The 10520-nt window shown below is 42.9% G+C and overlaps 1 pseudogene; it reads left to right on the forward strand.

Moving 5' to 3' along the window:
* The first annotated feature begins 4680 nt into the window (after positions 1 to 4680).
* On the forward strand, positions 4681 to 5209 carry LOC138077094 (large ribosomal subunit protein eL20 pseudogene; annotated as a pseudogene).
* Positions 5210 to 10520: the final 5311 nt, after the last annotated feature.

A 10520-nucleotide genomic window follows, 5' to 3' on the forward strand; every position in this document is an offset into this window, starting at 1 on the left:
TCCAAAGAACACCTAGGACTGATCTCCTTTAGAATGGACTGGTTGGATCTCCGTGCAGTCCAAGGGACTCTCAAGAGTCTTCTCCAACGTCAGAGTTCAAAAGCATCAATTCTTCAGCACTCAGCTTTCTTCACAGTCCAACTTTCACATCCATGCACTACCACTGGAAAAACCATAGCCTTGACTAGACGGACCTTTGTTGGCAAAGTAATGTCTCTGCTTTTCAATATGCTATCTAGGTTGGTCATAACTTTCCTTCCAAGGAGTAAGCATCTTTTAATTTCATGGCTGCAATCACCATCTGCAGTGATTTTGGAGCCCAGAAAAATAAAGTCTGACACTGTTTCCACTGTTTCTCCATCTATTTCCCATGAAGTGTTGGGACCAGATGCCATGATCTTAGTTTTCTGAATCTTGAGCTTTAAGCCAACTTTTTCACTCTCCTCTTTTGCTTTCATCAAGAGGCTCTTTAGTTCCTCTTCACTTTCTGCCATAAGGGTGGTGTCATCTGCATATCTGAGGTTATTGATATTTCTGCCGGCAATCTTGATTCCAGCTTGTGCTTCTTCCAGCCCAGCATTTCTCATGATGTACTCTGCATAGAAGTTAAATAAGCAGGGTGACAATATACAGCCTTGGCATACTCCTTTTCCTATTTGGAACCAGTCTGTTGTTCCATGTCCAGTTCTAACTGTTGCTTCCTGACCTGCGTACAGGTTTCTCAAGAGGTAGGTCAGGTGGTCTGGTATTCCCATCTCTTTCAGAATTTTCCACAGTTTATTGTGATCCACCAGTCAAAGGCTTTGGCATAGTCAATAAAGCAGAAATAGATGTTTTTCTGGAACTCACTTGCTTTTCCCATGATCCAGCGGATGTTGGCAATATGATCTCTGGTTCCTCTGCCTTTTCTAAAACCAGCTTGAACATCTGGAAGTTCATGGTTCACGTATTGTTGAAGCCTGGCTTGGAGAATTTTGAGCATTACTTTACTAGCGTGTGAGATGAGTGCAATTGTGTGGTAGTTTGAGCATTCTTTGTCATTGCCTTTCTTTGGAATTGGAATGAAAACTGACCTTTTCCAGTCCTGTGGCCACTGCTGAGTTTTCCAAATTTGCTGGCATATGGAGTGCAGCACATTCACAGCATCATCTTCCAGGATTTGAAATAGCTCAACTGGAATTCCATCACCTCCACTAGCTTTGTTTGGAGTGATGCTTTCTAAGGCCCACTTGACTTCACATTCCAGGATGTCTGGCTCTAGGTGAGTGATCACACCATCATGATTATCTTGGTCATGAAGATCTTTTTTGTACAGTTCTGTGTATTCTTGCCACCTCTTCTTAATATCTTCTGCTTCTGTTAGGTCCATACCATTTCTGTCCTTTATTGAGCCCATCTTTGCATGAAATGTTCCCTTGGTATCTCTGATTCTCTTGAAGAGATCTCTAGTCTTTCCCATTCTGTTGTTTTCCTCTATTTCTTTGCATTGATCGCTAAGGAAGGCTTTGTTTAAAAACGTACAATAAATTTCATGCACTTCGGTGTTCAGCTCTATGAGTCAAACACATATTTCTGTGTTTCCACTACCATAATAATCTAATTATAAACTGTCTGTCACCCTAAAAGTTTCCTTTGTGCTGTCTTTTGTGGTCAACACCTTCTTCTCACCGAGCCTGTGGCATCTATTGATTTGTTTCCTGTTCCTATGATTTGGGTTTTCCAGAAAAGATTCTCTGAGGTGGGAAAATAGTGTGATTTGAATGTGATAGAGAAACTGACTCAATCTATAATGTGTACTCTTTTGTGCTATTGAATTTTTCCGTAAATGTATACATTACTATGCCTTAAAAATAGCAGCAAAATAAGATTTTTGTAAAAGAAAAAGCTAAGATCTCAGAAGGGGATGACAGAGGATGAGATGGTTGGATGGCATCACCGACTCAATGGATGTGAGTTTGAGTAAGCTCTGGGAGTTGGTGATGGACAGGGAAGCCTGGCGTGCTGCAATCCATGGGGTCGCCAAGAGTTGGACACGACTGAGCGACTGAACCTAACTGAACTGAAGATCTCAGAAAGTGTTGGGGACCACTGAAACCAGTTCCACCTAACACAGTTTAAACTCCCCACAGGGCAGAATGACTTCAGCTTAGTTTCAGATCCTGAGATCTTTTCCTTCACAAACAATGAAAGGCTCCCAAAGCCTGGTAGTTCTTAATGGGCTGAGAACCAAGTCCAATTAATTAGCAAAGAATTTACTGGGCCAATCAGAGAACAATATGCAAATGAATGAATACTATAAAACCTCACCTTTGCTTTGGACAGTGCAGAATTGAGGCTGTGAATGTTGCTGCCCCCTACCGGCCACATCTCTCAACAGCAGGTTCATGGAACTAAATATGATCCCACTTCAATTAAGACCTCTGTGGGACTCTGGATTAGAGAAACAGGACTTATAATAAAGTTTTTTTTTTTTGAGAAACAGGACTTATAATAAATTTACTCTTTGCTGGTCAGATCACTATTCTGCCACAAACATAAGCTGGTAATTATTGTTGTTCAGTCACTAAGTCGTGTCCAACTCTTTGCGACCCACTGGACTGCAGCATGCCAGGCTTCCCTGTTCTTTTTCACTGTCTCCCAGAGTTTTCCCAAACTCATGTCCATTGAGTTGGTCATGCCATCCAATTGTTCATCCTCTGTTGTCCCATTCTCCTGCTTCCCTTAATCTGTCAAAGTATCAGGATCTTTTCCAATGAGTCAGCTCTTCACATCAGGTGGCCAAATTTATAGGAGCTTCAGCTTCAGCATCAGTCCTTCCAACGAATATTCAGGGTTGATTTCCTTTAGGACTGACTGATTTGATCTCCCTACTGTCCATTATATCTACTACTGTGGGCAAGAATCCATTAGAAGAAATGCAGTAGCCCTCATAGTCAACAAAAGCATCCGAAACGCAGTACTCAAAGATGACAAAATGATCTCAGTTCGTTTCCAAGGCAAACCATTCAATATCTCAGCAACCGAAGTCTATGTCCCAATCACTAATGTTGAAGAAGTTGAAGATGAAAGATTCTGTGAAGACCTACAAGATCTTTTAGAACTAACACTAAAAAAATAAAGATGTCATTTTCATCACAGGGGACTGGAATGCAAAAGTAGGAAGTCAAGAGCTACCTGAAGTAACAGGCAAGTTTGACCTTGGAGTACAAAATGAACCAGGGCAAAGACTAACAAGAGTTTTGCCAACAGAATGCACTGGTCGTAGAAAACACCCTCTTCCAACAACACAAGAGACTACTCTACACATGGACATCCACAGATAGTCAATACCAAAATCAGATTGATTATATTCTTTGCAGCCAAAGATGGAGAAGCTCTATACAGTCAGCAAAAACAAGACCAGGAGCTGACTGTGGCTCAGATCATAAACTCCTTATTGCCAAATTCAGACTTATATTGAAGAAAGTATGGAAAACAACTAGACCATTCAGGTATGACCTAAATCAAATCCCTTATGATTATACAGTGGAAGTGAGAAATAGATTCAAGGGATTAGATCTGATAGACACAGTACCTGAAGAACTTTGGAGGTTTGAAACATTGTTCAGGAGGTGGTGATCAAAACCATCCACAAGAAAAAGAGATGCGAAAGGCAGAAGAGTTTTCTGAGGAGGCCTTAAAAATAGCTGAGAAAAGAAGACAAACTAAAGGCAAAGGAGAAAAGGAAAGATATGCCCATCTGAGTGCAGAGTTCCGAAGAATAGCAAGGAGAGAGAAGACAGCCTTCCTCAGTGACCAATGCAAAGAAATAGAGGAAAACAATAGAATGGGAAAGGCTAGAGATCTCTTCAAGAAAATTAGAGATACCAAGGGAACATTTCATGCAAAGATGGGTACAATAAAGGACAGAAATGGTATGGACCTAACAGAAGCAGAAGATATTAAGAGGAGGTGGCAAAAATACACAGAAGAACTATACAAAAAGGATCTTCACAACCCAGATAACAATGATGGTGTTACTGTTATTGTCACCTAGAGCCAGACATCTGACTTCTTGGAGTGTGAAGTCAAATGGGCCTTAGCAAGCATGAGTGCCAACAAAGCTAGTGGAGGTGATGGAATTTCAGCTGAACTATTTCAAATCCTAAAAGATGATGCTGTGAAAGTGCTATACTCAATATGCCAGCAAATTTTAAAAACTCAGCAGTGGCCAAAGGACTGGAAAAGGTCAGTTTTCATTCCAATTCCAAAGAATGTTGAAACTGTCACACAGTTGCACTCATTTCACGTGCTAGTTAAGTAATGCTTAAAACTCTCCAAGCAAGGCTTCAATATTGTGTGAACTGAGAACTTCAAGATGTTCAAACTGGATTTAGAAAAGGCAGAGGAATCAGAGATCAAATTGCTAACATCTATTGGATCATTGAAAAAGCAAGAGAATTCCAGAAAAAACATCTACTTCTGCTTTATTGACTACACCAAAGCCTTTGACTGTGTGGATCACAACAAACTGTGGAAAATTCTGAAAAAGATGGGAATACCAGACCACCTGACCTGCCTCTTGAGAAACCTGTATGCAGGTCAGGAAGCAACAGTTAGAACCAGACATGGAACAACATATTGGTTCAAAATTGAGAAAGGAGCCTTTTCGATGGTTGCGGCGGTTGTGGGTAGAGCGCCATGAAGGTCTCAGGGACGCTTCGAGAGCATAAGGTGGTGGGGCGCTGTCTGCTGACCCCCAAATGCCGCATGCTTCCCTTCTATGGCATGAGAATTTTTGTGCCTAATCATGTTGTTGCCAACTCCCGCTTCTGGTACTTTGTTCTCAGTTGAAGAAGATGAAGAAATCCTCTAGGGAAATCGTCTACTGTGGACAGGTGTTCGAGAAATCTCCTCTGCAAGTGAAGAACTTCGGCATCTGGCTACACTATGACTCCCGCAGCGGCACCCACAACATGTACCGGCAGTACCGGGCCTTGACCACCGCCGGCGCCAGCCCCCAGTGCTACCGAGACATGGGTGCCCGGCATCAAGCCCGGCCCACTCAATCCAGATCATGAAGGTGGAGGAGATCGCAGCCGGCAAGCGCCGCCGACCAGCGGTCAAGCAGCTCCACAACTCCAACATCAAGTTCCCAGCGCCCCACTGCGTCCTCCGTCGCCAGCACAAGCCACGCTTCACCACCAAGAGGCCCAACACCTTCTTTTAGGTGCAGGCCCTCTGTCCCCGGGGCTACCCCAATAAAACTTAGTGGGAAAACCGAAAAAAAAAAGGGGAAAAGAGTACATCAAGGCTGTATATTGTCACTCTGCTTATTTAACTTAGATGCAGAGTACATCATGTGAAATGAAAGGCTGGATGAAGCACAAGCTGGAATCAAGATTGCCAGGTGAAGTATCAATAACCTCAGATATGCAGATGACACCATCCTTATGGCAGAAAGCGAAGAGGAACTAAAGAGCCTCTTGATGAAAGTGAAAGAGGAGAGTGAAAAAGCTGGCTTAAAACTCAGCAGTCAAAAACGAAGATCATGGCATCCAGTCCCATCACTTCATGGCAAATAGATGGGGAAACAGTGGAAACAGTGGCTGACTTTATTTTTCTGGGCTCCAAAATCACTGCAGATGGTGACTGCAACCATGAAATTAAAAGACGCTTGCTCCTTGGATGAAAAGCTATGACCAACGTAAACAGAGTATTAAAAAGCAGAGACATTTCTTTGCCAACAAAGGTCCGTCTAGTCAAAACTATGGCTTTTCCAATAGTCATGTATGGATGTGAGAGTTGAACCATAAAGAAGGCTGAGCGTCGAAAACTGATGCTTTTGAACTGTGGTGTTGGAGAAGACTCTTGAGAGTCCTTTGGACTGCAAGGAAATCAAACCTGTCAATCTAAAGGAAATCAACCCTGAATACTCATTGGAAGGACTGATGCTGAAACTGAAGCTCCAATACTTTGGCCACCTGATGCAAATAGCCGACTCATTAGAAAAGACCCTGATGCTAGGAAAGATTGAAGGCGGGAGGAGAAGGGGATGGCAGAGGATGAGATGGTTGGATGGTATCACTGACTCAATGGACATGAGTTTGAGCAAGCTCCAGGAGATGGTAAAGTACAGGGAAGCCTGGCATGCTGCAGTCCATGGGGTCACAAAGAGCTGGACATGACTGAGCAACTGAACAACAACAGCAAAGCACAATGCCTGGCACATAGTGAGCATGCAGCCAATATTAATAGCTGTTAGGCAAATCTTCAGGCTTCCTACATGGCAACAGTGGTAAAGAACATGCCTGCCAATGCACGAGACACAAGAAACCCAGCTTCCATCCCTTGGTCAGGAAGATCCCATGGAGAAGGGCCTGGCAACCCCACTCCAGTATTCTTGCCTGGAGAAACCCGTTGACAGAGGAGCTTGGAGGGCTGCAGTCCAGGGGGTCACAAAGAGTCAACTTAGCACACATGCAGGCAAGCCTTCAGAAGCCTCTCCCGTTCTAAACTGACAAATTGTCCATTACACACTGTAGTGCAGTGAAAAGACTTTTAACACTTGGCTCCACCGCTTATGACCTTGAGCAAAAGTATCTTAACCTCTTTGAACTCTATTGACCTCACAAGTGGTTTCGAATGTTACCTGACATCATTTATGCAAAGCACCAACCACAGTACCTGGCATGCAGTAAATAGTGGTAATTAACACAGGAAGAATTACCAAGTACAGCCAAAGGTTGAACAGCTCTTGTTGCAAACAAGCAGGTCACAGGTGGTCACTATTCTGTATATATTTTGGGCTGGCCCTCAGTGTTTTACAATTTTTAAGTTATTTGCCAGCATTAGAAACAGAAATTTCACATGTAAGCCCAGATTCTTCTATTTTTTAATGTGAAGCTCTGACTAGGTGTCACACCAGATCTATAAGGAAGATGGCAAATAGCAGTTGTTGTTCAGTCGCTCAGTTATGTCTGACTCTTTGTGACCACATGGACTGCAGCGCAACAGTCTTCCCTGCCCTTCACCATCTCCATGTAGCATATAGCAGAGAAACCTAATTTCCTGCAAAGGAGCCAAGTAATTGCTGAAGAAGTGATTTTAAAGCTGAGACATGAAAGTTAAGTAGGAGTTAACTTGATAAAGACAGTGGGGACGATGTTCCCAGCAAAGGGACTGGCAAATCTAAAGACTCTGATTCAGGGACATTAGTGCCTCCAGGACACTTCAGGGAAGCCTGGCTGGAGCACAGAGGAGGGGAAGGTGGGAAGATGAGACTCCAGTTGACACTTTATGGATTTTGGACTTTATTGTGGGGTTGAATATAGTTCAAGGCTGGAAGCTGGGCAGTAGCCAATCGGTGTAACAAACTGATGGGGCTAGACAGGGTCAGAATGGATTAGAGTCAAGGGTCGAGACTGAGCAGATGAGAAAGCAGAGCAGTACGAGGAGCCCCACCTAGAAACTCTGGGCAGACACAGGATAGAGTGTCAGGTGTGGTCTTGCAAAGGGCAGACTTTACAAGGACCAAGCTAAGCTGGACACCAGGGTGAATTTCCTATGTTCATTTTCAAAGTGAAAAAAATGAGAAAAATAAAGATTTGGACAAGGACATATAACAAACGAGATACAGAACTAGATTCACAACGCCTACCTCTGACTTGCTGCTTATCTCACTGTATTAATTTTCTCAAGGTGAATAATCTCAGTACCAATACTGTGTTGTTGATAATAATATAGGTCCTTTATCAAGAGCTTGCTAAATGGTAGGCTCTGTGTTTATGTGCATTATCATTCTCATTATTTCATTTAGTTAGCAGCTATAGTCCACCCCAAACAGTATGTACCAGGGGACTGTTGGGCACTGGAGACACAGGAATGAATGAGACAGACACATGCCTATCCTGTGGGAGTTTACCATCCGGAAAGGAGCTGAGTAGTTGAGGTAATGACAATGGGTAATTGGCAGGCATTGCAGGGAGAGTCTAACAGTGAGCCTGTCCTACCATGGGCAGCTGGGAAGGCTTTCTGGGAGAAGTGACAGTTGAGCTGAAAAGGCAGGAGTGAAACTCAGAGGAAGATTGTTTCAGGAACAGAGAACAGCACATGGAAGTCACTATTGTCACCATAACCTGATGAGACAAGTGCTGTGGTTATCCCCTTCTCACAGATGAAGAAACTGAGGTTCTAAGAGAGATGAAGTAGCTGCCCCACTAGACAGTGCTGGAGCCAGGGTATAAGCCTGGATCTGCCTGGACCAAGGCTCATTCTCTTTGCTGCTAAACTGGGTATTTCTCTTAGTCGGTCTGTTCCTTCTAAGGGTCATGTGAGTGAAGTGGAATATTAACTGAGGTGCCTGCAATACAAGAAGTTGAAATCATGTCTTACAAACTATGCAAGCATGTCTGTGTCAGGGTTGGCTGTCTGTTTGGGAATGACAGCTATTCAGTGACACAGCTCCTGTGCTAACATCTGAATAGATGTTCAGTTCAGCTGAATATGATTCAACAGCCATTTATTGAGTGCCTACTATGTGCTAGGAAGGGTGCCAGGCATTGTCAGAGTTACAGAGATGATGAGAAAAGTGCCCAGGTGCTAGGCTAAAGATCATGTCTGTTGTTGAGTCGCTAAGTCATGTCCGACTCTTTTATGATCCCATGTTAATCACTAACAGATTTTAAAAGTTAAACAACAAAGCCATAAATAACCCTGGCAGCTAAAAACCATAGATAATGTCATAATAGCTACCAAGTTTTGAGACCTTAATGAAAATAAAACTGATCATGAAATCGTAGCTAAAAACTAAAAGCCCATTCTGTGAGATTAGGTTGAGGACTTGGCATGTATTATCTCCTTTAACCCATGTTCATTCTATAAAGTTAATATCATACTGTCAATGGTACTAATATGACCCATTTTATAGATGAGGAAACTGAGCTTCAGAGGTTTTTGCTTGAGATTGCAGGGCTTCCCAGATGGCATACTGTTAAAAGACTCTGCTTGCTAATGCAAGAGACACAAGAGATAAGAGTTCAATCCCTGGGTTAGGAAGATCCCCTGGAGAAGGAAATGACAACCCATGCCAGTAATCTTGCTTGGAAAATTCCATGGACAGAGGAGCCTGGCAGACTACAGTCCATGGGGTCGCAAAGAGCTAGTAAATAGAAGAACTATAATTCAAACCCAGATCTGCCTGACTCCAAAACTTGGACTCTAGAGCATTGCACCACACCATCTTTGCAAGAAGAGTCATTTTGTGAAAACCCAGAGGAATGTATGATCTGCATTTGGCCAGGCACACATCCAGACAGGAGAAATAAATATCAGTGCTCTAAAAACCCTCCAGGGGAGTAAAGAACCAGAGGAAAAAAATAAAACAAGATGCCTAATCATTTAAAGACTAGTTAATCCCTAAATGGAGAAGCCAATGGCAACCCACTCCAGTGTTCTTGCCTGGAGAATCCCAGGGACGGAGGAGCCCGGTGGGCTGCAGTCTATGGGGTAGCAAAGAGTCTGACACGACTGAAGCGACTTAGCAGCCACAGTAATCCCTAAATGGAGAGCCCACCTCAAATATTTATAGTGTCCTTTTTGTCACTTAATTCTACTTAAACTGGCCCCTAGAAGTATCTTTAATTAGTAGCTAAAGCCTAGAATTTTTGGTATCAAGATATACCTCTTTGAGTTTTTTTAAATTAATTATTTAATTAATTAATTTGGCTCTGCCTGGTCACAGTTGTGGCTCTCAAGATCTTCAATATTCTTTGTCGCATGAGGGGTCTAGTTCCCTAACCAGGGATCAAACCCAGGCCTCTTGCATTTGGAGCTTGGAGTCTCAGCCAATGGACCACTAGGAAAGTCGCACCTCCTTTAATTCTTGTTTTACATTTATATGGGAAAGAAAAGAAACTATTTCATAAAAATCAGTATTAAGCAAATAAGAGAACCTCATTAATGGCGAGCTAGATGACTCACAATCTGGAATCAAGATTGCCAGGAGAAATGTCAACAACCTCAGATATGCAGATGATAACTCTTTAATGGCAGAAAGAGAAGAGAGACTAAAGAGCCTCTTGATGAAGAGTGAGTGTTAGCTGCTCAGTCATGTCCAACTCTTTTGAGTTCCCATGGATTGTAGCCCACCAGGCTCCTCTGTCCATGGAATTCTCCAGGCAAGAATTCCAGAGTGGATTGCCATTCCCTTCTCCAGCAGATCTTCCTGACCCATGGATCAAACCTGTGTCCCCTGCATTGCAAGCAGATTCTTTGCTGTCTGAGCTGAAGAGGAAAAGAGGTGAGTGCAAAAGATGGCTTAAAACTCAACATTCAAAAAATGAAAATCATGGCATTCAGTTCCATCAGTTCATGGCAAATAGGGAAACAATGGAAACAGTGACAGATTTTATTTTCATGGGCTCCAAAAATCACTGTGAACAGTGACTTCAGCTACAAAATTAAAAGATGCTTGCTCCTTGGAAGAAAAGCTCTAACAAATCTGCTGCTGTTAAGTCACTTCAGTCATGTCCGACTCTGTG

This window comes from Capricornis sumatraensis, chromosome 3 (genome assembly GCF_032405125.1).
Source record: "Capricornis sumatraensis isolate serow.1 chromosome 3, serow.2, whole genome shotgun sequence".
Lineage (NCBI taxonomy): Eukaryota > Metazoa > Chordata > Mammalia > Artiodactyla > Bovidae > Capricornis > Capricornis sumatraensis.